Source organism: Pinus tabuliformis, chromosome 9 (genome assembly GCF_031772625.1).
Source record: "Pinus tabuliformis cultivar Carrire ecotype Pingquan chromosome 9, CPIR1, whole genome shotgun sequence".
Lineage (NCBI taxonomy): Eukaryota > Viridiplantae > Streptophyta > Pinopsida > Pinales > Pinaceae > Pinus > Pinus tabuliformis.
This window is the reverse complement of record NC_142307.1, coordinates 823385604-823411738: the sequence shown is the minus strand read 5'-3', so window position 1 is coordinate 823411738 and position 26135 is coordinate 823385604.

Sequence of the window (26135 nt, the reverse complement as noted above, 5' to 3'; positions counted from 1 at the left end):
CCTTCAGATTGCAATGCTGATACTCTGGAAATTACTTCTTCAGTGACTTCTAACTTCAACCCCCTAACCTCCATTTGATTCCTGTTCAAATTCTTGGCAAACTCCAGGGAAACAATTTCTTCCGACCCTTTGAGTTGTTCGAAGAATTTGAACCATCCCACTCTTTAAAAATCTGGCATGCCTCCAAGAAATTATCCAATGCTTCTGTGGAATTGGGCTCGTGCCTGACCGCTGCTCCTCCCATCTCTGCTTCAGACAATACCCTCTATGCTCTGTCTACTTTCTCTTCTGATAATTCTGTGAAATGAAGATGCAGTGCTTCGTTGGGATAGATATCGGGGCAGTAAAAGCAGAGCATTCAAAGAAGCGATATCGGATCAAGGGATCGTACGATATGCATTATGGTCTCATTATTAATCTGGGGTCATGGAAATATGTCTTAATATAACTTATAACACGCTTGACATAAAAATATGATAATGATTGCAGGATTTTCCGATGATTAAAAGGTATGTCACTTTAAGTTTGATTTAAATTACAGATTGTGAAATGATTCACCCTCCCCCCAAGTTTTAATGCGACAGTTGTCCTCCTCCATCAGATGGAACATCATATTAATTGCCATAATCGTTAAATAAAGAAAAGCAATATACCTTTCGAATGACTCACCGACGGTGATGTGGTGGAAAAGTATTGGTGACATGATTGATTATGGCAACAACATGCTGATTAGGTCATTTATTTTGGTGGAAACATCCTGGTGATATCATTTATTAAGGTAGAAGATTGTGCCCAATTCACTGTTGTAGTTTGTTAGCTGTTACAGGTGTAACAACATTAATGCTACTCTTTAAAGCATAAATATTATTTACAACACTTTTAACAAATTTTAAAGAAAGAAGGAAAAGACTTAAGTGTGTAACAACATAAGATAACATGTATGAAATAGATGATGCTATTACTGGGAAAAAAACATGTAACAACCACCACATAGTGGTTTTCAACTGTTACCATTATCTACTTGCGCCCCTAGACGAAGTTTTCAAAGAAATTTTTTTTTTGATACCTAGCTTAATCGGCAACGGCGGTGGTATCGTACTCACATTACACGGGGTCGAATCCCACCAGTTGCCACTATAATGGCTAGGAGGAACCACCTAGCCTACAAGGAATGGCCCCTTAGGGTAAGACGAGACTTGAACCCGTGACCTACATAGCGGCACGAACAACTTAGCAGACCGTTCGCTGACCACGAGACCAAACCCCTACAGGCTTTCAAAGACATATTTTTATTTATATATTATTAATTTATTTTTTCTTTTTATTAAATTTTTTCTTTTTTATTTTTTTTATTTTTATTTTGGTGTATCAGCCGCCAAAAAATTTGGTTTTCATCCATTAACTTATTGAGGATTAAAAATTTGGCAAAGCTGGAGAACTTTCCCTTGCTCCTATAATTTGAAGATCATATTCTAAAACAATGTTGACAAATGAATCTTTTGAAGTTGGTTTGTGATATAACCGAAGATGATGCCCATTAGCAAGTAATGGTGTCTTAACATTGTCGATGGTGACTAAACTCTCAGTCCCATTATCAAATATCATATCAAATTCATAAGGACTGAGCCATCTAGCGCAGAGCTTACCCTTGAAATCCTAGAATCGTGAATCATATAGTAGAGCCCAATCTCCTTTCTGAAACAACTTGTTTTTGATGAAATTGTCATGCCACTTAGCCCTCTGTTTTTGGATGATATCTATTTGTTGAATGGAAGGCAACCTCTTTTCATCAAGTTCATTTAGCTGATTTAACCGTTGTTTCTGTCCTATAGCCAAATCTAGATTCGCTTGTAGTGTTGTTCTCAGTGTCTTTATTTCGAACCCTATGGGATACACTAATTCATATGGTGAGAATCTTGGAGTGTTCCTCCATGTAGGCGTGTATGCACATAGTGCTCCTGGTAGTTTATCAACCAAATTCCTTCGACAACTGGCCACAATCTTGGTAAGAATTTCTTCAATAACCTTATTGGTGCTTTCCACTTGGAAATTTGCGTGTGGATGATAAGGTGAAGTAATCCTATGACAGATTTTGTATTTCTCAACTAGCTTCTGGATCCAATGAGATGTGAATTAAAACCCTCTGTCTGTCATTATTTCCCAAGGAACTCCATAGCGAACAAAAATGTCTTCAAACAAAAAGTCTGAAACAACCTATTATGTAGCTCTAGTTAGTGCCTTCGCTTCAACCCACTTTGTGACATAATCTATGCAAACCAGGATGTAGGAATTTTGTTGAGATGGAGGATTAATTGACCCTACAAAATCCAAGGACCACTTCTCAAATGGATCTAAAACTATCCGAGGGTGTAACGACATCTCATTTGACTGGAGCAATTGACCCATTCTCTGACAACTATCACATCCTTGCACAAATTTCTTTGCGTCCTGAAATATAGTAGGCCAATAGTAGCATGTTGAAAGCACGTTATACCCTGTCCTTTTGTCTGCAAAGTGCCCCCCACAAGGTTATTCATGAAAATGTTTAAGGATATCAAAGATTTCATCTTCCTTCACACAATGCCTGATCTGATGATCTGACCCAGTGTGATGGTTTCCTTCATTCCAAGAGTATCTTGCAATTTGCTGAACAACTATTTTCTTCTCGTGTGAGGATAGGTGTTGTGGGAATCTTCCTGCAGCAAGATAATTAGCTATGTTTGCATACCACAGTGAGTGATTTGAAATAGAAAAAATATATTCATTGGGAAAATAATCTTCAACATGCATGCATTCATCACCAATAGTCAACCTAGAAAGAAAATCAGCCACTACATTGTCTTTCCCAGGTTTATCTAGGATTGTTATATCAAACTCCTATAAGAACAATAACCAATCAGTAACCCTACCATTATTTATTGGTTTATTCATTAGAAAACGAATGGTAGAGTGGCCAATGTATACAAGCACTTGATATCCCGTAATGTAGTGTCGAAATTTGTTGATGGAATGCACTACTGCAAGAAATTCTTTTTCTATCACCGTGTAATTCAGTTCATCTGGGGTAAAATTCTTGCTTATGTAATAGATGGCATAAGGTTTTCTGTCCTCCAGCTGACCCAACACAACTCCCACAACAATATCAGATGCATCTGTGGCTATATGAAATGACAAACTCCAGTTTGGTCCTCGCAAAATAAGGGCTGTTGATACACACTTTTTCAATTATATAAAGGCTTGCTTGCATTTCCCTATCCAAAAAAATTCCACATCTTTAAAGTAGAGAAAATAAAGGGGATGCAATTCTTGAAATTTTTCTATGAACCTTTTATAATACCCCGCATGTCCCAAAAAACTGCGTACCTCTTTTTGTGTTTTGGGAACTAGAATTTTCAGAATTACCTCTATCTTAGCAGGGTCTACTTTAATTCCATCAGCAGAGATAAAATGTCCCAGCACAATTCCTTCATTCATCATCATGTGACATTTGTCTGTACTTAAAGCAACATTAGTTTGTACACATCGTTTGAATACTTTTTCAAGATTAACTAATGTTGTTTCAAATGCTTCACCATAAGGTGTAAAGTCATCCATGAATACTTCTAAACAATCATGTAACAAATCTGAAAATATTCCCAATATTGCCCTTTGGAAAGTTGCTGGCGCATTACAGAGTCCAAAAGGAAGAAATTTGTATGCAAAGGTTCCCCAAGGGCAAGTAAAGGTGGTTTTATCCCGATCTTCTAGGGCAATCTGTATCTGATTGTACCACTAAACCATCTAGAAATAAAAAGAATCTCTTTCCAGACAAGGTATCAAGGACTCGGTCTATGAATGGCAAAGGGAAATGGTCCTTTTGGGTGGCCTTGTTAAGTTCTCTATAGTCTACACAAACTCTCCACTTGCCATTTGTTTTAGGGACAATGACAAGTGGGGATGCCCACTGACCATAAAAAATTGGATAAATGAAGTTAGCATTTAGTAGTTTTTGCAATTCTTCTTTGACTACCTCCTTAAGTGTTGAGTTCATACGTCACTGTGGCTATCTAACTAGATTGCAACCCTCTCTTAAATAGATATGGTGGGTGCATAAGCTAAGATGAATTCCTTTCATATCTGTGTAATACCACACAAATGCATTTTTATACTTCTGTAACAACTGTAAGAGAATTTTGTTTTGTTTGTGATTCAGGTTCAGGTTAACATTCAGATGTTTACCTGAATCTATTTCAACCATACTTCTCTTGATGTTCAGAGTGTGTTACAGGGAAAAGTGTCTATTTAAAACTGCTCTATCCCACTAAGGTGTGACAGCTACCTTAGAAACAAACAGAGAAAAGCTACTTTTGTATTTCCTTTATGAATTATAAATAGAGAGGAATAGAAAGAACCAAGCTGTGTCTTGCGCTAATCCTTTGATTCAATCCCTCTCTTCTTTGATAGTCTCCAGCTACCTGCTCCCTTGCACGCCCAGCTTCACAAAGTACATAGCACTATACAAAGACATGGATCTATATTCATAAACAACTTAGGATCAGATTTAAATTGACCATACAAATGTAACAAGCATCAATGATACAAAAGCATAGAGGAGAACTCAAATAACTTTTATTGATAAACAAGAAAAGATCCAGGAGGAGTTACAACCAGTGGTTCCGACCCAGCATCAACCTCCCAGCAAAGAAGCCCCTCTTCACCTCAAACAAAGCATAGATCACCCAACAATCTGATGTTTGTCTCTAGAAACCAACAACAATTCCTTACAATATGCAAAATTCCAGCCTCTGGATCTCTGGGATGAGGGATCCATATATAGATATCTGTAAGGAGGATGAGTCAGCTTGTGATTTGATTAGTGTCTTCTCTCTGTCAGTTCTTGCTTCCACTTGGAGACTGAGGGCCTCTTACTCATCCTTGGTCGAATTCAGTGAGGCAAGTGTCACAGGAGAAGATTCTGGAAGCTTCCATTGCCTCTCCACCTCGCGGAATGACACTGCCATTTGTCATTTCTCGCCCATCGCACCCCACATAAGGGAGTTTTGAAATGCAATGCACCCTCACAGTGCATTTGGGTGAGATGCAACGCACCTAGCCAGTGGAGCAGCTGCAATGATCCTGTTTTGACCAATTTTGAGTAGTTTTTCATGGAGAACTTCTGGGAGAAGCTGTAATCTATTGACCTTGTTCCTTTAGGGGTTAGAAAAAAACTTTTAGGGACTTAGGAGTCCTTGGTTTATGGACATTTCATGCTTGGAGTTGTAGGGCACAAAAATGTCTATAACAGTTTCCCCCTAAAGTATGAGGCCGTTAACCTTTTGGTGTCGGGTGAAATGCTTTATTATGAGGATCCGAAGTTCTTTCAATGCTGGGGGGAGACCTGTAATAAGATACAATACAATACATTATCTTCATAATATTTTCATGATCTGGCTAAGGCGGGCATTCCCATGCTCAGCTTTATAAATTCATTTTCATGTACATAGGACAGACAACCGTCTGAGTGTAGACTGATGATTCTGATAGAGCCATCATCCTTTTGGTAGGATGATTATCTGTGCTGCAATGCTGTACATTTAATGTATTTATTTCCTTGAATATATATCGCAGCCCGGATGGATGAAACTAGATCCGCGGTCTTCAATCTCGTCCGATCTTCACTCGAAGTACAAGTCGATCCATGTGAGAAATGTTCTGAAGTTGAACATGGAAAGACATCGCTTGATTACCAGTCAATGATGTAAACTGTTAACAAGCGCGAGAGGAATCACCGATAATGATAATGACCCTCAAGGTACTGCAGTACAATTCACGTGGTGTGAATAAAGGACTTGGCGTCGAACACCACGCAAAATCTTTCGGTCGAAGGCCATTGATGTAAACCTATCGCCGGAAGTGAGAAACTTGCCATTGAGGCATGCAAGCTTCAAAGTACTAAATGGGGTGTTCCTAGATCAACTTCTTGGATAATGAGCTGATGTCGACAAGAAGTGATCCATCACAGGAGGGCCTTAATGAATCCCACATCAATGACACGGAACGGAGCAAATGATTTTGATGGAGGTGAAAACGAGTTGGTGATATAAGGTTCAGGGTGGCGGTCATGAAAGAATGGAGTATAATGTATGGTAGTGGGTGAGACATAGGTGACTTCTCTGGATGACTTCTCTTGAACATATCGGTGACACTGATGTGATGGATTGGTAGAATTAACCCCATACGTGGATGGTATGGCGTGACCATGGTGATGTGGCTGGTGAATAAAACAACCCAACCCGACTCGAACACGGAGTGGAAGTGTCATGTTCAAGAGCGACTTGCTACCAACAAAGTTTCTTTGAGTTTTCTTCCCAATTTTTCCCCAGTCATTGCTGACCAGTACCTCTTTATTTTTGTCAAGCTTAAGGAGGATAACATATGCTTGTTCTATAATTTGCCCTTCGGGCAAACCCATCGCTATGTTTTAACGAGCCTAGCGATAGTGAAACTCGTTCTCGTCTAAAGACAAGTTTGTCGCTATTAATCTTTTTAACGAGTTTAACGACAAAGATAACTCGGTCCTTTTCAATTTTAGAGAGTCTGAAAAGGAATGTAAAGGTAACTCCAAAATTCCTTTTTCGTCATCTAATCCCTTAAGTCCGAAAAAGTATAAAGCAATACAGAAGGGATGAATTTTCGATAGTTTTAACGAGCCAAACAAAACAAGCGCTCGATCTTTTTGTGTAATAATCCCTCAGGTCCAAAAAGATTAAAATCTAGAGGAGGGATAGCACTTCCTGTCCCTTTAACGAGCTGGAGAGGCCAATGGCTCGGCAATCTTTTCATATTTTATGAGTCAGTTGAAAAGAGCTTAAAGGAGACTCATCTTTCGAGGAACGAGTGATAAAACCGGTAGCAGTTGATTCCAGGTAAGGTTTGGAATTTTCCAATCACTGCAATGTCACAAGGATGGCTAGTGAAATCACTCTTCGCAGCTGTTCCTCAAAATGGGTAAACAATCAAATGGAGGTGAATGATCGGCCAATGAAAAGTGGAGGTGACGGTGCAAACACGACCAAGGCTTTAATGGCTGAAGTACTACATTCACGATGGTTATTTACCGGGGAATAGTTCATTTTTTAATGAGCTTAAACGCGGGTGGAAACATTTTCTCATGTCTTATGTTTATTTTTTAACGAGCTTGAACTATGTGCTAAAACTGCTCGATTAATCCAGTCTTGTGATAAGAATGTCTCATATAAAAACAACAACTTTTAGAGATTTGCCCCACATCCTTTCGTTATGCAAGTTAGGAAACGACCAATCCTATGAATTTAAAGGGTTAGAGGTCCTAAAAATTTAAAAAATAAATAGTCGCTCTTCGCTTGCATTCCAAAAGGTTTGCATGCCCCCAGGTATAAAACAGAGTTTCAAGGTTACCCCTTCTTTAGTCCGTTAAAACATTTGTTTTACCGAGAGAGGCCTACCTCTTACAGGTTACCCAAATATTGCTCTATTCAAAGCGCAAACAAAACACTTCTTCGACGATGTCTATCGAAACAAACAAAGGTGAGTGGTGATGCCCGCCAACTCACATAACTTTGACGAGAGAATCTTGTTCTAGAATAACCCCTCTTCCAATCACGGACGAGGGGTACAGACTAGTCATATTCTCCCGCGGAAACCTACCCTATACCCGAAGTTTTCCTGCCGAAGCAGACTAGGGTGCATGCCCCCCCGGTTTCAGTCATGTCCCTCCGAATTACTCGCGCTCATCGGGTGGACGGACTGGAAATTGAGACATTTCTTGCGTGAAAAGACCATTCAGGGATGGTATATGACTATTTGCTCTGTATGATCTAGGAAATGAAAGCTGGTCCACGAGCTTGACCACTCTTCCTTCGTGCGGAAAACACATTACTCTAAAGAGTGAGGAGACAATTGCTCCCATTCAATAAATATAGTCTCGTCCAAGGAGTAGATTGTAATCCAGGGGTCCTTGAACTACTATTACGTTCATGTGAACAGTTTTCCCTCTCAATGTTATGGGCACATCGGGAAGGATCCCTAACGGTCGACTGGTTCCTTTATCAAAGCCTGTCAGATTTCTCATCTCAAGCAAAAGCGATGGCGAACCAAGCGCTTTCCAAGCAGTTGAGGAAAGGATACTCACAGAAGCCCCCTCATTTATGATGGTACCAGCCATAACCATTCTATATATTTGAACAATTATTCGGAATGGTACACTAGCTGGTAAACGGGGTCTGCCTAGTTGATTCTAGTCGAAGGAGACAACTAGGTTGCTTGGAGGTGGGACCGAATAGACGGTCGGGTACGACTCTGACAAACTTCCTTCCTGCGGTAAAGGAACAGGTAAATTGTCCCCATGTTCGTTGGAGTCTGTGCTTATGAAAAGAATTTGGACGGTGTCATCCTTGTTCTCTTTAGTGATTGTATCATCTGAAGATGGAACCTCTGAAGGCAAAATCGGGTCAACTGCCGCCTCGACCTTTTGACTTTCGTCTAGTATGGATTCAGATGGTTCTTCTTCAATGATAGATGCTTAGGCCGACCACCTGAGCGGGTCAGCCAGATTTTCAACTAGTGACGGACTCGGCAAGAGTTTTTTATATCCAGGAGGAAGTCGTAACGGTGAAATCGGACGATCATCCAAAACTCTTTTAGCTCCGTCTAAGAAGGGACAGCGGTGGACGGCATGATCGCCTTCGCACAGTTTACAAGGAAGTCTATATTTTCCTTTTTGTCCTGGGGCTTCACTTTCACTAGTTGACGGTGTGTTTTCAACATGATCATCAGAGGTTGACGACACTGGGTTGTGCAAACGAGGAGACCAGTCCGTTAAGATCCGAGGGATGCAAGGACAATCTCTGTGAAAGTGGTCTCCTTTGCAAATGACACATGGCAATTTAGGCCTAGTCGGTGCAGTGTGTGGATTTTCGTTAGACGACACTCGTTTGCCCCCATTCACTTTTGGCTCCTTCTTCTTCTTCTCTTTCTTCTTCTTTTCCTTCTTCTCCTTAGGAACTTGACTTTTGGCTTTACCAGCCCCATCAAGCGAAGAGGAAGGAGGAGAGGAAGAATTAGAGGAAGTAGAACGTTGGTGGGTAACTCTGGACTCGTCTAATTGCTGATTCGATTGTTCAGGAATAGTGGTGTTCTGAACGACAGAGGTTGAGAAGAGCCATACAGGCAAACCAATTGTCAGTCTTGGAAGCGACAATGTGGCCATATGGGGTGCACCAACATCTCCCCAAGAGGAGAAGGGACTAGGATTTCCTCCAAGGGGAATTCCTTGGTTGGTGGACTCCATTTTCTCAACCCAAGATCAACGTAGGAAAGGGGTAATGAATATTCCGTTTAAAATAAATTTTAGATGCTTTGACACAACTTGTTTTTTTAGTTTTTAAGAGTCGAGAAAAAACAAAAGATGACTCTAGTCGCCTTCGATTTTTAATGAGCCTGAAGTGACAAGTGCTCAGATGGACCTTTTCCGTTAAGGAGTCTGAAAAGGAACGAAAGGGACTGCTCTAGAGATCTAGGTAGAGGGAGTACTGAACCAATCGCAAAACTACAGAATACTTTTTACGGTACGACAGTCAATCTTCCCGAATGCTGTGTTCAGTGCATTGCGATCGATAGGGTGGCAGACACGGCTTCCTATGGATAAAGGATTTAAGCCTATAGGGGTCTCCCAAAATATACTCGACGGTACGTGGGAGAACAAGTCCGTACTGGCACTTATCGTCTCAAAGTGGAGGAATCACCCAACCATCAGTGAGGACAACAGTTACCAGGCTTTACGACGCCGGAATACGTCCTTAGCCTAGACCTCTAAATGTTGTGCGTTAAGTTCCAAAGCGTTGTTAGATTCATTGAATTTATTTTAAGTTGATCTTGTTTATGAAGTTTGCCTTTCGGGTTCACCACGAGATGTAGATGTGATTCCTAAAATGCAATCTAAAGATGATAAACAAACTTTTTATCTCTTTTGTGCAATGAAAATACTAGCTACTAGGGAAAAGAAAGATATAATCTTTTCACAAAGAGAAAAGAGCACACTGTAAATGCAGTTTCCTAAATCAAGCCAAACAGATTGTCTGTATGCAATGCACATGCATGTATTTGTTTTCGACTTTCTTAGTATTGATGCTAAAAAGAAAGTTGATGTACAAATCTGAATTTCTTTTCAAGCGACAAATATAAACAAGCTCTTTTTCGAAATCAAAAAAATAGAGATGATTACGACACCTTACGATTTTGAAATGAACACTCGTTCTTGACACTAGAAAATTACAAATTCAGACCAAAGGCAATAGTAACAGGATAATCGACCGTCAACAGCAATCAAACTTTCTCCTATGATCGAAATCGACACTTGCGACAGATTCAAATCAAAGGACGATAGTACGACTATGCTACTTTTGCAAAGGAAAACTGTAAACGACTCAACAAACACACAAAAACATCTACAGTTCTTTTGTACAAAGGAGGTGGAATAACAACAAGGAAAAGGGGTTTCAAACAGACATATACTGATCACAGGCAGCAAAATTCAGGGATAGAACTGGAAATAATGAAGCACAGGAACCACAGCTGCACAGAGCTAGTCTGATCAGCGCACCTGTAACACAGAGAATTTGAAATGTAGCGCAGGTTGTCCCTTCGGGAAGTGCGCTGAAATTCAGAATCTCTGAACAGTACCTGCACTGGGCCAGAAACGAGACTTTGTCCGGGTTCCGGGTCACAGTTTGTAGTTCAGTCCTTGGTTTTTGGCCGAGTAAAAAAGAAATCAATAATGCAACAATCAGGGGTAGATCTAAGGAGGATCTAAGAGCTATCACAAGGGCAATCAGATAGTTTGTGAATCAGCTGTTTAAATCATAAACAGATCCAGTGAATGGATTGAAGTAGCAGTTATCTACTTTGCATTTGTTATGGCAAATGCAGTTTGAATGCTACTTATAAGTTTATGAAACAAACAACAAAGAATGATAAACAAACAAACTAATTATATCCCCAACGGAGTCGCCATTTTGTTACAGGGAAAAGTGTCTATTTAGAACTGCTCTATCCCACTAAGGTGTGACAGCTACCTTAGAAACAAACAGAGAAAAGCTACTTTTGTATTTCCTTTATGAATTATAGATAGAGAGGAATAGAAAGAACCAACCTGTGTCTTGCGCTAATCCTTTGATTCAATCCCTCTCTTCTTTGATAGTCTCCAGCTACCTGCTCCCTTGCACGCCCAGCTTCACAAAGTACCTGTAAGATCACAGAAGCATAGCACTATACAAAGACATGGATCTATATTCATAAACAACTTAGGATCAGATTTAAATTGACCATACAAATGTAACAAGCATCAATGATACAAAAGCATAGAGGAGAACTCAAATAGCTTTTATTGATAAACAAGAAAAGATCCAGGAGGAGTTACAACCAGTGGTTCCGACCCAGCATCAACCTCCCAGCAAAGAAGCCCCTCTTCACCTCAAACAAAGCATAGATCACCCAACAATCTGATGTTTGTCTCTAGAAACCAACAACAATTCCTTACAATATGCAAAATTCCAGCCTCTGGATCTCTGGGATGAGGGATCCATATATAGATATCTGTAAGGAGGATGAGTCAGCTTGTGATTTGATTAGTGTCTTCTCTTTGTCAGTTCTTGCTTCCACTTGGAGACTGAGGGCCTCTTACTCATCATTGGTCGAATTCAGTGAGGCAAGTGTCACAGGAGAAGATTCTGGAAGCTTCCATTGCCTCTCCACCTCGCGGAATGACACTGCCATTTGTCATTTCTCGCCCATCGCACCCCACAGAAGGGAGTTTTGAAATGCAACGCACCCTCATAGTGCATTTGGGTGAGATGCAACGGACCTAGCCAGTGGAGCAGCTGCAATGATCCTGTTTTGACCAATTTTGAGTAGTTTTTCATGGAGAACTTCTGGGAGAAGCTGTAATCTGTTGACCTTGTTCCTTTAGGGGTTAGAACAACACTTTTAGGGACTTAGGAGTCCTTGGTTTATGGACATTTCATGCTTGGAGTTGTAGGGCACAAAAATGTCTATAACAGAGTGGTCTTCATATATTCAAAGCTCAAATCCTCTACAACCTCTTGCTCCCTCGAGTCCTCAATAGAAGTAACAAAAAGAGGATTACTGAGAAAACAATTTATAATATCATCTTCTATCTCATCCTTAAAGTATTGGGCTTTATCGAGGGTAAGAAGTGGCTGGGAGTTATCTGATTCAGATTTGAACTCATCCCACAAGGGGTTTCCCAATTCCCTACTTGGCTTTGTAAGGGGATAAAAATTGAAGTTTTTTGTAGCATGACCATTTGAAATTTTCATATAGCTTGACCATTTGAAATTGTCATATAGCTTGACCTACAACATATAAAAACATTCGAAGTGGCCAACCAGGGTCTTCCCAAGATCAAGGGATGCCCCCCTAAATTTGATTTAGGTTGCAAGATAAGAAAATCTGTCGGATATCTCTTGGAATCCACTGTAATAACTACGTCTTCTAATACCCCTTCTGGTTTAACATAGGACCTGTTTGCTAATTCAAGTATGGTATGTGTTTTTCTCAGCATGTGCAAGTCTAGGATGGTAAAGACTTCTTTAGTCATTACATTAATTGTTTCCCCTAAATCAATTAGTGTATTTGGGATGGGCATCTCATCAATGTAAATAGTAACTGTAGGATTCCATGGATCATTATATTTAGTCAACGAAGACTGATTAGTCATTAATTATGATAATTTAACCATCACATGGATAGTGATAGGGTCTTTAGGTTTTCTCCTAGGTTTCTTAACACACAGGTCCATTACTGTTTTCACATAGATGGGAACATCCTTAATAAATTTCAGCAGGGGAATCCTGATGTGTAGATTTTTCAACTCTTTGAGAAAATCAGAGTCAGGTTATGAAGTCATCCTAGTTTATGATAATATTTTTGGATATGGAGGGTCTGTAGTTACCGTAACAACTGGGTCAGCTAATACAGATGTACCAAAATTATTGTGGTTAGCTATTACATGTGTAACATCATCACCTTGACTATTGTAGTAGTCTCGTGAGAGTCTGCAGGCCCGCCCTTAGGAGATTCACATTCTTCCTCAGTGATAACAGGAGAGGTTTTTACTACTTTTCCCAATCATAGATGGATTTCATTACATTCAACGGGAGTGATGTAGTAAGTTTGGAAGGAAGCGAGAGCTTCTAAAGCTTGGGTTTCCTTATTATTTGGGTTACGGTTAGGTTGTACAGGTAATTGGGGTCGTATGGGAGGCGTAGTAGTAGGTGTTGAGAGAAGTGGAAGCTGTACTTGTTGTTGCATTGGTAATGCAAAAGGGGTTGGACCTAAAGAATTTACTTTGCAATTTTGGGGCCAAGAATATGACTGAGATGGATGGTATTGAAAAGGTGGAGAGTGATACCATTGGTTCCATGGTGAGGAAAACTGAGCTGGAGGAGTGTTTCCAGGAAAACTACTATCTTTTCGATCTGCTAGCCCCACTAGGATTGGCAGCTATCTTAGAAATAAACAATCAAAGCAATTTGCTATTTCCTCTATGTATGATAGATAAGAGAGAAGCAAAGGAACCAACCTGGATCTTTCACTTGACTCCTTGCTTGATTTCTCTCTCCCTTGATAGAGCTTGCAACTCCTCTCCTACTTGTCCTGCTTAGAGAATATCTGTAGAAACGAAATAACAAAACACCATCATAGCATCTTGATCTATTATATCATAAACAATGTAGAATCAAAAATACATTGAGCATACAATGGCATTCACAAATACATGATTGTATGGAGGAAAACTCAAAGACCTTTATTAAAATAGAAGGAATAACTACAACCCAGCTGTCTGATCCAGCATCATCCTCCCTGCATCAAAGCCCTCTTCACCTCATGAAAAGCAAGATCACCCAATAATACAATGTTCCTTCTCAAAGACAAACTATCAACACTTCCTTGCAAATTACAAATTTCCAGCCTCTAGATCTCTCAGATGAGGGATCCATTTATAGATGTGTGCAAGGGTGTGAGTCATCTCTGGGTTTTTGATTAGTGTCATTTCACTTGTTGTTTTTGGTTCCAATTGGAGATTTCTTGGATCTCTTACTCATCCCTGGGCGAATTTAGAGAGGCAAGTGTCATAAGAGAAGTTTCTAGAAGATTCCATGAGCATCCACTTAGCAAACTGTCTCAGACATTTGTCCATCCTCGCTCATCGCACCCTACAGAAGGCCTCATCAGTATGCATCGCACTTGGCTAGTGTAGCAGTCAGTATGCATTGCACCCTGACAGTGGAGAAGTTAGTATGGTCCTATTTTGGCCAGTTCTGAGTGGTTTTTCAGGTGGAACTTCTGGGGAATGATGTAATTAGTTTACCATGATCCTTTAGGGTATGAAACAAAACTTTTAGGGGTTAAAAATCCCTTGGTTTATCGACATATAAGATTGGGGTTGCAGTGCCCAAATATGTCTATAACAGTTGCCCCCTAAAGCATGAAGTCGTAAATCTTTTGATGTCGGGTGAAATGCTTTATCATGAGGATCCGAGGTATTTGAACTGGAAGGTGACCTATATAAGATACAATACAATACATCATCACAATATAGTTTTCCATGATCTAGCTGAGGCGGGCATTCCCATGCTCAGATTTTGATCCAGGTGGATATTGGTGGCCACCTGCCAAGTCCACCTGGACCCCCACCATTGTTTCTCTCAACATTTTCAGTTTCCTTAATTGTAGCACAACTTAGTATTTTTAGCAGTTTTTCGGGTCTTGAACTTTTGGAGCCGTTTTGATGCCCTAAATGACGTTTTTTGGGAAATCTGGGGGCAACATGGGTCCATGGACTGATGTTTCCCTTCCCAAAGTGGTAGTGCTTGGATAGATCTTTCTAACGAGCTATTGTACGTGTCAAATGGAGATCGTATGCCAAAGTTACGACCCCGGGAAGTTGATGTACCAATTTACCCAAACGGGGCCCACAGTTTGGCGTTTCATCTTCTAGGGTTAGGTTTTGGAATGCTAAGGGTTTTCCATCATTTCTCAACAATAAATAGGTCTTCGAGCCTCATTGTAACATAGTTTAGAGGCATGTAGCCACCACATCTCTTCTCAGAGATAAGCTACCATCGCCCTAGCTGGTTTATTTCCATTACTATTTTTAAGCATATTTCAGTATTTTACATTAATGAAATGAAGTATTATTTCCACTGCATATCTGTGTTTATGGTTATCTCTGTAATTTGTTGCGTTCTTGTTTAAGTCTGGATCAGTGGTATCAGAGCGGTCTGCTTTTTCTCTGTTTTTCTTTGCATGTCCCCAACGAGGTCGGGATATAAGGAGTTAGGGCTTGAAATGGTTGAACCTTTGCAAGACCAGCTTCGCAAATCCCTACGACCTCCCATGGAATATGAGAAGAAAGATGAGGGGGCAAGAGATCCTATCAAAATCTTGCTCGAAGAAGCCCTCGAGCGACAACGGAATGCGATGATGGACAACTTTGCCCAGATCCTTTAGTGGCTACCCAGAAGCGACGCATTGGCTTCCAGCAGCTACTCTAGAAACGCCACGCCCTTTAAGATACAAGTTAATTTTTATATCCCCATATTGAAGGGTCATATAGACGCAGATGTCGTAGATAAATGGTTAAATTTGCTAGAGGGTTATTTTTTTGTTCATGAATTTTCGAGTCAGGAAAAGATTGTTTTTGCTCTTCTCAAAGCAGCCCCCCACGTCAAGGACTGGTGGGAAACCTATTCCGAGCAAAAGGATGAAAATAATGGCTCACTATTTTTAGCCACACCCACCTGGAATTCATTCTGGGATGTCATCAAGGAGCAGTACTACCCTATCGGAAGCTATGAGGATGAATACATAAAGTGGACCACGTTGCAGCAGGGAAGGGACCAAGACGTGCCAGAGTTCACCAATCTTTTCCATACCCTTCGCACAAAGTTGGGTATCAAGGATTCAGAGTAGCATTTGATACTCAAATACCGCGGCTGCCTACACAAGTACATCCAGGAAGAAATAGAATTCCTGAACATCTCCTCGCTTGGCACAACATACCGATATGCCGTCAAGGTCGAGCAGAAGTTTAAACAAAGGAAGTGAGACTTTGGATCTGCGAATCCAAAGCAAGGGAAAGGTTCCCCTAAACCACAGAACAAAGGACAAAGCCAAGGTGGGACAGCCCAAGACAACCCGCCAAAGTTGCAAGCAAAGAACAATGCCGCGAAGCCGAAAAAGGACAAGGAAAAATGGTGTGAGTCCCATAAGAGCTCCACTCACAACACAAGTGAGTGTCAGGCCAAGCAGTCACTGGTGGCTGAGCTAAAGGTTTTAGAATCAAATGCATGTTCCAACTCTGAGTCAGAACCTGACAAAGGGAATGACAAAGGGAAGTAGATCATTGATGCGGATCCCAACGCCATTGTTGCTACCGCCAAGATCCAGAAAAATGAACCCGAAGATCCAGAGGAGGAGGAGCGTCTCTTCCACTCCCAAATGTGGGTAAAGGGCTCCCCGCTGCGGTTCATTGTTGATAGCGAGAGACAAAAGAAACTCATTTTAGCAGAGGTCGTGAAGCGGTTGGGCTTACCGACCACAACACATCCACAACCATACACCATTGGGTGGCTTCACCAAGGACGAGATCTTCGCGTGAGCTAGCAGTGCTGCCTTCCATACAACAACAAGCCCTTCACGGATGAGGTATTGTGTGACATTGCTCCCCTTGAAGTTTGTGATGTATTATTAGGACAACCATACTTGTGGAAGCGACATGATGTGTATGAATCAAGGCCCCATGCTGTTATTATTACATTGGGAAATAAGTTGTATAGGATACCAGAGGTAGCACTGCCTACCGCCATCTCTTTGATTACTGCAAAACAATGCAGTAAGCTCATTTCCAAAACTGGGAAATTTGTTTTCCTTATGATACGCCCTCAAGGAAAGAAGAAGATGGTGGCCATGGCCTCTAGATATGGCCCCTCCGCACAACAGCTACAGATGGACAAGGTCGTGGAGGAGTACGAGGACATCTTCACCTCCCCCGCAGGGGTTCTTCTGCACTGTCAGGTCAAGCACTCCATCGATCTGACCCCAGGTGTGCCGCTACCCAATGGACCAATTTATCGGCGCTCCATTCTGGAGAACGATGAAATCAAGAGGCAGATTCAGGAGCTCCTGTAGAAAGGTCACATCCGTCCAAGTTCATCGCCTTGTGGGAGCCCGATCGTGTTGGTACAGAAGAAGGATGGGACTTGGAGACTCTGTATTGACTATCGGGCGCTGAACAAGATCACTGTCCATAATAGGTACCCGATCCCGCGGATTGATGACCTCCTGGACCAACTAAAGGGGGCGAAATATTTCAGCAAGATCAATCTGAAGTCAGGATATCACCAGGCACCAATCGAACCCTTTGATGTGTGGAAGACTGCCTTCAAAGCCAAGGAGGGCCTTTTTGAATGGTTGGTTATGCCTTTCGGATTGACGAATGCTCCTGCAACCTTCATGAGGCTAATGGATGACATCTTGTAGCCATTCACCAACTCATTTGTAGTGGTATACTTGGATGAAATTCTGATCTTCAGCCAGAGTTGGGAAGAGCACCTCCACCACATCTGACAGGTTCACCAAACACTGCGGCAACACAAGCTATGTGCCAATTTGGAGAAATGCAATTTTGGCATGACCCAGGTTTAGTATCTGGGATACATTATTGATGAACAGGGGGTGCACGTGGATCCAGCCAAGATCCAAGTCATTCGGGATTGGCCATCTCCAACCACTCTAATACAGCTCCACAACTTTCTAGGTCTTGCCAACTTCTACCGCAGGTTCGTGTTGGGGTTTTCTCATATCACTTGGCCCTTGAGTCAAGTCACCAAGGGAGGAACGAAAGAAAAATTCTTTTGGTCTGAATCTCAACAGAAGGCATTCATAGAGTTGAAATATCGCCTCTGCACGACACCATTCCTCACGTTACCAGATTTACAACAACCATTTGAGGTCGAGACAGATGCCTCTGGCTATGCTATTGGGGCATTCCTGACTCAACACGGACATCCAATGGCATATCACAGTGAAACACTTTCAGACACAGTCCGAAAGTATCCCAATTATGATAAAGAGATGTATTCCATTGTGCAGGCTTGCCGACAATGGAAACATTACATTTTGGGGAAGGAAACGGTCATCCACACAGACCACCGACCCCTGCAGTTCATACAAACCCAAGGGAAATTGCAGAATGATCGCCATCAGAAGTGGTCTACATACCTGCAACAGTTCCATTTGAATATCAAGTATAAGAAGGGCAGCACCAATAACGTTACAGATTGCCTCAGTCGACCATCGATCATGGCGTTAACCACCGTGCTCAACTCTTGTGGGCACGAGACTTCTGATTGGCCACTTCTTTACAAAAGCAACCCAGAATTCGACCACACATACTAGACACTCTTTGAGGGTCGGCATGTTCCAAATTTTCACTTCCAGGATGCCCTGTTATGCCACTTGGGTCACCTTTATGTTCCTTCAAGTGAGTGTTCCAAGATGATTTGGGAAGCACACTACAGTCGGGTTGTTGGGTATTTTGGGGTCGAGAAAACGGTAGTAGTGATGCAAAAGTATTTCTATTGGTTGAATCTTCGACAGGATGTTGGGAAGTACATCAGATCATGTACTGCCTGTGCCATTGCCAAACCGACCATCAAGAAGCAAGGCCTCTATGCCCCGCTGCCTACCCCTAGTCGACCTTGGGAATCCATCTCCATGGATTACATGTCAGGACTTCCTTCCACTAAGCATAGAAATGACTGTATTTTTGTGGTCATCGACAGGTTCTCGAAGATGGCCATTATGGCGGCCTGCAAGAAGAATATCACAACAAAAGCCATTGCTAAACTCTTCTTTGAATGAGTGTGGGTGCACTTTGGGATCCCACAGTCTATCATCTCAGATCGGGACAGTCGGTTCCTCAATACATTTTGGTCCAGTCTCTGGTCAATGCTGGACACCAAACTCACTAATTCCACAGCCTTCCATCCTCAAACTGATGGCCAGACAGAGGTTGTCAATAGGATGATTGTACACATTCTGCGCATGTACAACTCAAAGCATCCACGCACATGGGACGAGAGCCTCCCCTATGTTCAACACAGCTACAACCGAGCTCTTCACAGCTCGACTGGCCACAACCCTTTTCAGGTGGGCTTGGGATTCCAGCCACTATGCCCCATTGATGTGGCCATGCCACTTGCAGCTACTCACACAAATTTGGCTCATGTCCAGTCTGAAATAGACAAGGCAACCAGCTTCATTGAGCACATCCAACATATTCGCTAGCAGGTCCATGACATTCTGGAAAAATCAAATGCCAAGTACAAGCAGTGACAAGATCAACATCGGGTGCCACACAAGTTTTAGGTGGTCGACAAAGTCTAGTTACATTTGCAAAAGGAACGCCTTACTGGAGCCTATCGGAAACAGAGACCACTACGATATGGTCCTCACACCATTACTAAGGTTGTGGGAGACAATGCATTTAAGCTCAGCATTCCCCCATTCCTTGGCCTGCACCTAGTGTTCAATGTGGATCGCCTTCGGCCATACTTTCCACCATTTCTAGATACATCCGACATTGCAGAACAACTCACACCCATAGAATTAAATCCAGATTGCATGGAACAAGCTGCAACTGATCGGACCATGGAAACATAGATCAAGAACACTCGCCAATAGATTATCCAACTGTATCAAGTTGTCAAAGCAGGCCAAATCCTTCACCAGGGCAAGTGGCTCACCAAGGACCAAATTCAACAAAAGTTTCCTCATCTCATGGAAGAACTCAACACAATGGGGACTATTGCTTCCTAAGGGGGGAGGAATGATCCAGGTGGATATTGGTGGCCACTTGCCAAGTCCACATGGACCCCCACCATTGTTTCTCTCAAAATTTTTAGTTTCCTTAATTGTAGCACAACTTACTATCTTTAGCAGTTTTTCGGGTCCTGAACTTCCAGAGCCGTTTTGAGGCCCCAAAGTGGTAGTGCTCGGATAGATCTTTCTAACGAGCTATTGTACGCATCAAACGAAGATCGTATGCCAAAGTTATGACCCTGGGAAGTTGATGTACCAATTTACCCAAACGTGGCCCACAGTTTGGCATTTCATCTTCTAGGGTTAGGTTTTGGAATGTTAAGGGTTTTCCATCGTTTCTCAACAATAAATAGGCCTTCGAGCCTCATTGTAACACAGTTCAGAGGCATGTAGCCACCACATCTCTTCTCAGAGATAAGCTACCATCGCCCTAGCTGGTTTATTTCCAGTACTATTTGTAAGCATATTTCAGTATTTTACATTAATGAAATGAAGTATTATTTCCGTTGCATATCTGTGTTTATGGTTATCTCTGTAATTTGTTGCGTTCCTGTTTAAGTCTGGATCAACTTTATAAATTCATTTTCATGTACATAGAACAGATAATCGTCTGTGGTTGCAGACTGGTGATTCTTTATATGTAGAGTCATCATCCCTTAGCTTGGATGATCATCTATGTAGCTTCTGTGTACATTTGATGTCTTTATATTCCTGAATATATCGCAGCTCGGATGGATGAAACTAGATCCGAGGGCTTCAAACTCATTCAATCTTCGCCCGATGTACAAGTCGATCGATGTGAAAAGATGTTCTAAAGTCGAACATGGAAAGACACCGCCTAATTACCAGCCAATATTGTAAGCTGTTAATAGGCACGAGATGAATCACCGATAATGATAATGATCCTCAAGGTACTACAGTACAATTCACATGGTGTGAATATATGATCCAATGTCGAACACAACGCAAAATCTTTCGGTTGAAGGCCATTGATGTAAACCTGTCGCCGGAAGTGAGAAACTTGCCATTGAGGCATGCAAGCTTCAAAGTACTGAAAGAGTTGTTTCTAAGTCAAATTCTTGGATAATGAGCCGATGTCGACAAGAAGTGACCCGTCGTAGGAGGGCCTTGATGTATCCCACATCTACGACATGAAATGAAGCAAATAATTTTCTGGAGGTGAAAACGATCTGATGATACAAGATTCAGGAATGGCGGTCATGAAAAATGGACGGTGAAGGTATTACAGTGGATGAGGCATTAACTGGATGGTGAATTCTCTGAATGACTTCTCTTGAACATATCGGAAACATTGAGATGGATTGGTAGCATTAACCCCAAAATATGGATGGTATGGAGGACCAATGGTGATATGACCGGTGAACGGAATAACCCAACCCGACTCAATCATGGTGATGGAGTGAAATTGTCATGTTCAAGAGTGACCTGCTACCAATAAAGTTCTTCAAGTTTTCTTCCCTTTTTCCCCAGTAATTGCTGACTAGTACCTCTTTATTTTTGTCAAGCTTGAGGAGGATAACATATGCTTGTTCTATAATTTTCCCTTCGGGCAAATCTGTCCCTATGTTTTAGTGAGCCTAGCGACAATGAAACTCGTTCTTGTTTGGGTGGACAAGTTTGTCACTATTGTTTTAATGAGTTTAACAAAAAGGATAACTTGGTCCTTTTCATGTTTAAAGAGTTTGAAAAGGGACGAAAAGGAAACTCCAGCACTTCTTTTTCGTAGCATAATCCCTTAAGTCCGAAAAAGAATAAAATAATACAAAAGGGATGATTTTTCGATAACTTTAGCGAGCCGAAAAGATAAGCGCTCTAACTTTTTCGTGAGATAATCCCTCAAGTCCAAAAAAGATTAAAATATTCAGGAGGGATGGCACTTCCAATCACTTTAACGAGCTGGAAAGGCCAATAGATCGACAATCTTTTCATATTTAACGAGTCTGAAAAGAGTTTAAAGGAGACTCGTTTTTTGAGGAACGAGTGGCGTCTAGGGTAGCAACTAGTTCTGGGCTTGGAACTTCTCAAAACATGGTGATGTGAAGAGGGTGGCTAACAGGACCACTCATTGCAGCTATTCCCGAAAATGGTAAACAATCAAGTGGAAGCGTATGATCGGCCAAAAGGATGGAGGTGATGGAAGGAACACAACCAAGGTTCAAAACACTGAAATAATGGCAATCACAAAGGTTATTTACTGAACGTGGGTTCATTTTTTAACGAGCTTGAACTCTGGGGGAACATATTCTCAATGGCGGGTTTATTTTTTAACGAGCTTGAACCTTGCGTAAACATGCTCATTGTGGTAGGTTCATTTTTAATGAGCTTGAACTCTACGATAACACATGCTCAGGGGTAGGTTCATTTTTTAATGGGCTTGAACTCCACGATAACATATGCTCATTATGGTAGGTTCATTTTTAATGAGCTTGAACTCTACGATAACATATACTCAGATTTCTTTTTATGTAAGTTAGAAACGACCAAGTTAAAAAGCTAGAAAAACTAAAAAGTTAAGGAACTACTGAGGTTAGATAGGATGGTTTCATCAGCAATTTAGACAAAACACTTCCTTTACATTGTTTGTGTTGCAAACAAAGGTGAATGGTGGATCAGACCAATCACCTAACCTAAGAAGTTGAAAAACTAAAAATCTAAAAAGCTAAAAAGCTAAGAAAACTAAAAAGCTAAAAAATGAAATTGGTCATTTTTTTGCTGGCATAAAAATATTTGCATGCCCCTAGGCATCGAGAAAAGGAGAGTCTCTAGGTAACCATATGGAAGTCACTGTGGTTAAGCAGGGTTGTTTTTTTCAGCGGAGCTGACGAAACACTCCCTTGGCTTTGTCCATCAAATAGACGAAGGTGAATGGTGTGAGATAGCACTTCCAATCACATAACCTATAGGGAAACCTATATTTTTAGCTGGGTTCGTCTCAAAATAGACAAGGGTGCATGCCCCCTAAGCTTCGTTACATTCACCAGACTACTCGCGGTAATTAGGTGGACGGAATGAAGGTTGAAGAGACACTCTTGATGCAAAAGGACCATTTAGGGATGATGTTTGACTTGAAGCTGTGTTTGAACCAGGAAATGAAAGCTGGTCAATAGTGACAATCTTGCCTTCATGCAGGAAACACATCACTCGAAAGAGTGTTGAGACAATAGCTTCCATGTTGTAAACATAGTCGCGTCCAAGGAGTAGATTTTAATCTAACGGTCCTTGGACTACCATCACGTTCAAGTGAACGGTTTTCCTTCTCAAAGTAATCGATAACTTAGGAAGGATCCCTAATGGTCGACTGGTTCCTTTGTTAAAACCTGAAAATTTTTGTGTAACATGCATAAGTGATGGCAAACCAAGCACTTTCCAAGAAGTTGAGGAAAGTATACTCATTGAAGCCCCTCCATCTATGATATTTCCAGACACGATCATTTTGTAAAGTTGTACTATGATTCGAAATGGTACATTAGATGGAAGGAAGGATCTTTCTAGTCGGTTCCAATCAAAGGAAGTGACTAGAATACTTGGAGGGGGTACCTAATAAATGGTTGAATTAACCCCTTGCGTAGCGGGAATTGGGGAATTTTCCTCTTGTTGTGTAGAAACGGGTGGATTGTCCCCAAGTTCATTGGACTCTGAAGTAACAAAAAGAATTTGAACAGTGTCGTTTTCACTCTCTTTGGGAATGGTATCATCTGAAGGTGGACCTTCTGAAGGTAAAACTGGGTCGACTGCCATCTCGACCCGTTGACTTTGGTCCGATATGGACTCAGAAGATTCGCTTTCAGTGATAGGTGTTTCGACCGACGGTTGAATTATGTCAGTCAGATTTTCAACTAGTAAAGGACTTGGGGAGAGCTTCTTGTATCCAGATGGAAGTCTCTGTGGTGAAGCAGGATGGTTATGCAAGACTCTCTTGGCTTCACCCAAAAAAGGACAACGAGGGAGGGTATGGTCCCCCTCACATAATCTACATGGAATTTTGACCTTTCCTTTTTGTCCATGAACTTCATTTTCACTAGTTGATGGTGTGTTGTCAACATGATCACCAGAGGTTGATGACACCGGATGGTGCGAACGGGGAGACCATTCTCTCAAGATCCGTGGAAGGCAAGGACAATCTCGATGAAAATGGTCTCCTCTGCAAATCACACAAGGAAATTTAGGAGATTTAATGTGCGGATTTTCACCAGATGATTCATGGTTGCCCCCTTGCTTAATTGGCTTCTTCTTCTTCTTCTCCTTCCCTTTCTTCTTCTTCTCAGTCACTTGGTTACTAACATCATTACTTTCACCAAGTGAAGAGGAAGAAGGGGAGGGAGAAACAAAAGGGTGAAGGGTAAAATTTAGTATTAACTGGTTGCTTATTCGATTGTTGAGGAATTACGGTATTTTGAACGACAGAGGTTGAGAATAGCCATACTGGCAGGCCAATTGTGATTCCCGGAAGGGACAATGTGGCCATATATGGAGCACCAATATCTCCCCAAGAGGAGAGAGGACTAGGATTCCCCTCAAAAGGAATTCCTTGATTGGTAGACTCCATTATCTCAACCTAAGATCAACGAAGGAACATGAATGTTATTATGAATTTAATAAATTTTAATGACGCTTTGACACAACTTTTCTTTTTCAATTTTTAAGAGTCGAGAAAAAGATAAAGATGACTCTAGTCCCCTTCGATTTTAATGAGCTTGAAGTGACAAGTGCTCAGATGGACCTTTTCTTTTAAGGAGTCGAAAAGGAACAAAAGTGACTACTCTGAAAATCTAGACAGAGGGATTACCAAACCAATCGCAAAACTGCAAAATACACCTTGGTGGTAAATTAAAGAGAAATTACCAAGGACTTATGTACGACAGTCAATCTTCCCGAATGTTGTGTTCAGTGCATTGCGATCGATAGGGCGGTAGACACAGCTTCCTATGGATAAAGGATATAAGCATATTGTGGTCTCCCAATATATGCTCGACGGTACGGGGAGCACAAGTCCTTGCTAGCACTTGTCATATCAAAGAGGAGGAATCACCCAACCTTTGATGAAAATGATAGTTACTAGATTTTATGACGCCGAAACACGTCTCTAGCCTAGACCTCTAAATGTGTTGTGTTAGGTTCTAACGCGTTGTTAAGTTCATTGAAATTTATTTTAGAGTTGATCTTGCTTAGAATTTTTCCTTTCAATGGTTCACCCCATGATGTAGATGTAAAATTCCTAAATATGCAATCTACAATGATAAACAATCGTTGTTTAGTTTTAGCAATGAAAATCCTAGCTACTAAGGAAAGAAGATTATGATTCTTTCAAACAAAGAACAAAGAGCACACACTAAATGCACTTTTCCTAAATCAATTTTCGCACACAGTCTAAATGCAAATGCAAATGCATGTATTTGTTTTTTGTTCCCTTTAATGTGAAAAATGCCAAAAAGGAAAACTAAGTATAGATCTGAAATATTTTCTTCAAAGCGACATTTCGACAATTTCTTTTTCAAAATGAAAGGAAGACTTAAACGACACTTTTCAATTTCGAATAGAAGATGCTTTCGACACTTCAAATATCAACAAATCAAATCAAATACATGAAAAAAAGTTCAATTGACTATCTCGAGAAGGATGACTTTATGACACCCCTCTTTTTGACACAAAACGATAGTTACGACACTTTTGTACAAAAACGACAGATTGATTCAAGAAACTTTTCGACAAAGGATTGTAAATGATGGACAAATAAATAAAAACATTTACTAATCCTAATCAATGGAGGCTGGTCTATGTAATGCAAGGAGGCTTCAGCAATGAGATACTGTTCATAAGCAACAAAAACAATTAAATAGAGTTGAAAACAAGGACAAAAACCCAAAATTTCAAGGAGAGAAATAGGATTACTCAGTCATTGCACCTGTGATTCACAGAAACATGGATGCATCTCACCTGCTACACTTGGGAAGTGTGATGCATACTGGCTTCCAGTGACAGATAGTGCGATGGGCCAGGGAGCACAACTGAGATAGGTTTTGGCTCAAATTTGTAGCTGATTTCAGTGAGTTAAGCTGAGCTATTATGGACAGTAAAGAGCAAAGTACAGGGGTATGATATTGGGAGGTTACTGAGCTACCAAAAGGGCATCTAGAATGTTTGTAAGTTAGATGTTTGACTCATAAACCAAACCAGAGATTGACTGAAGCAAC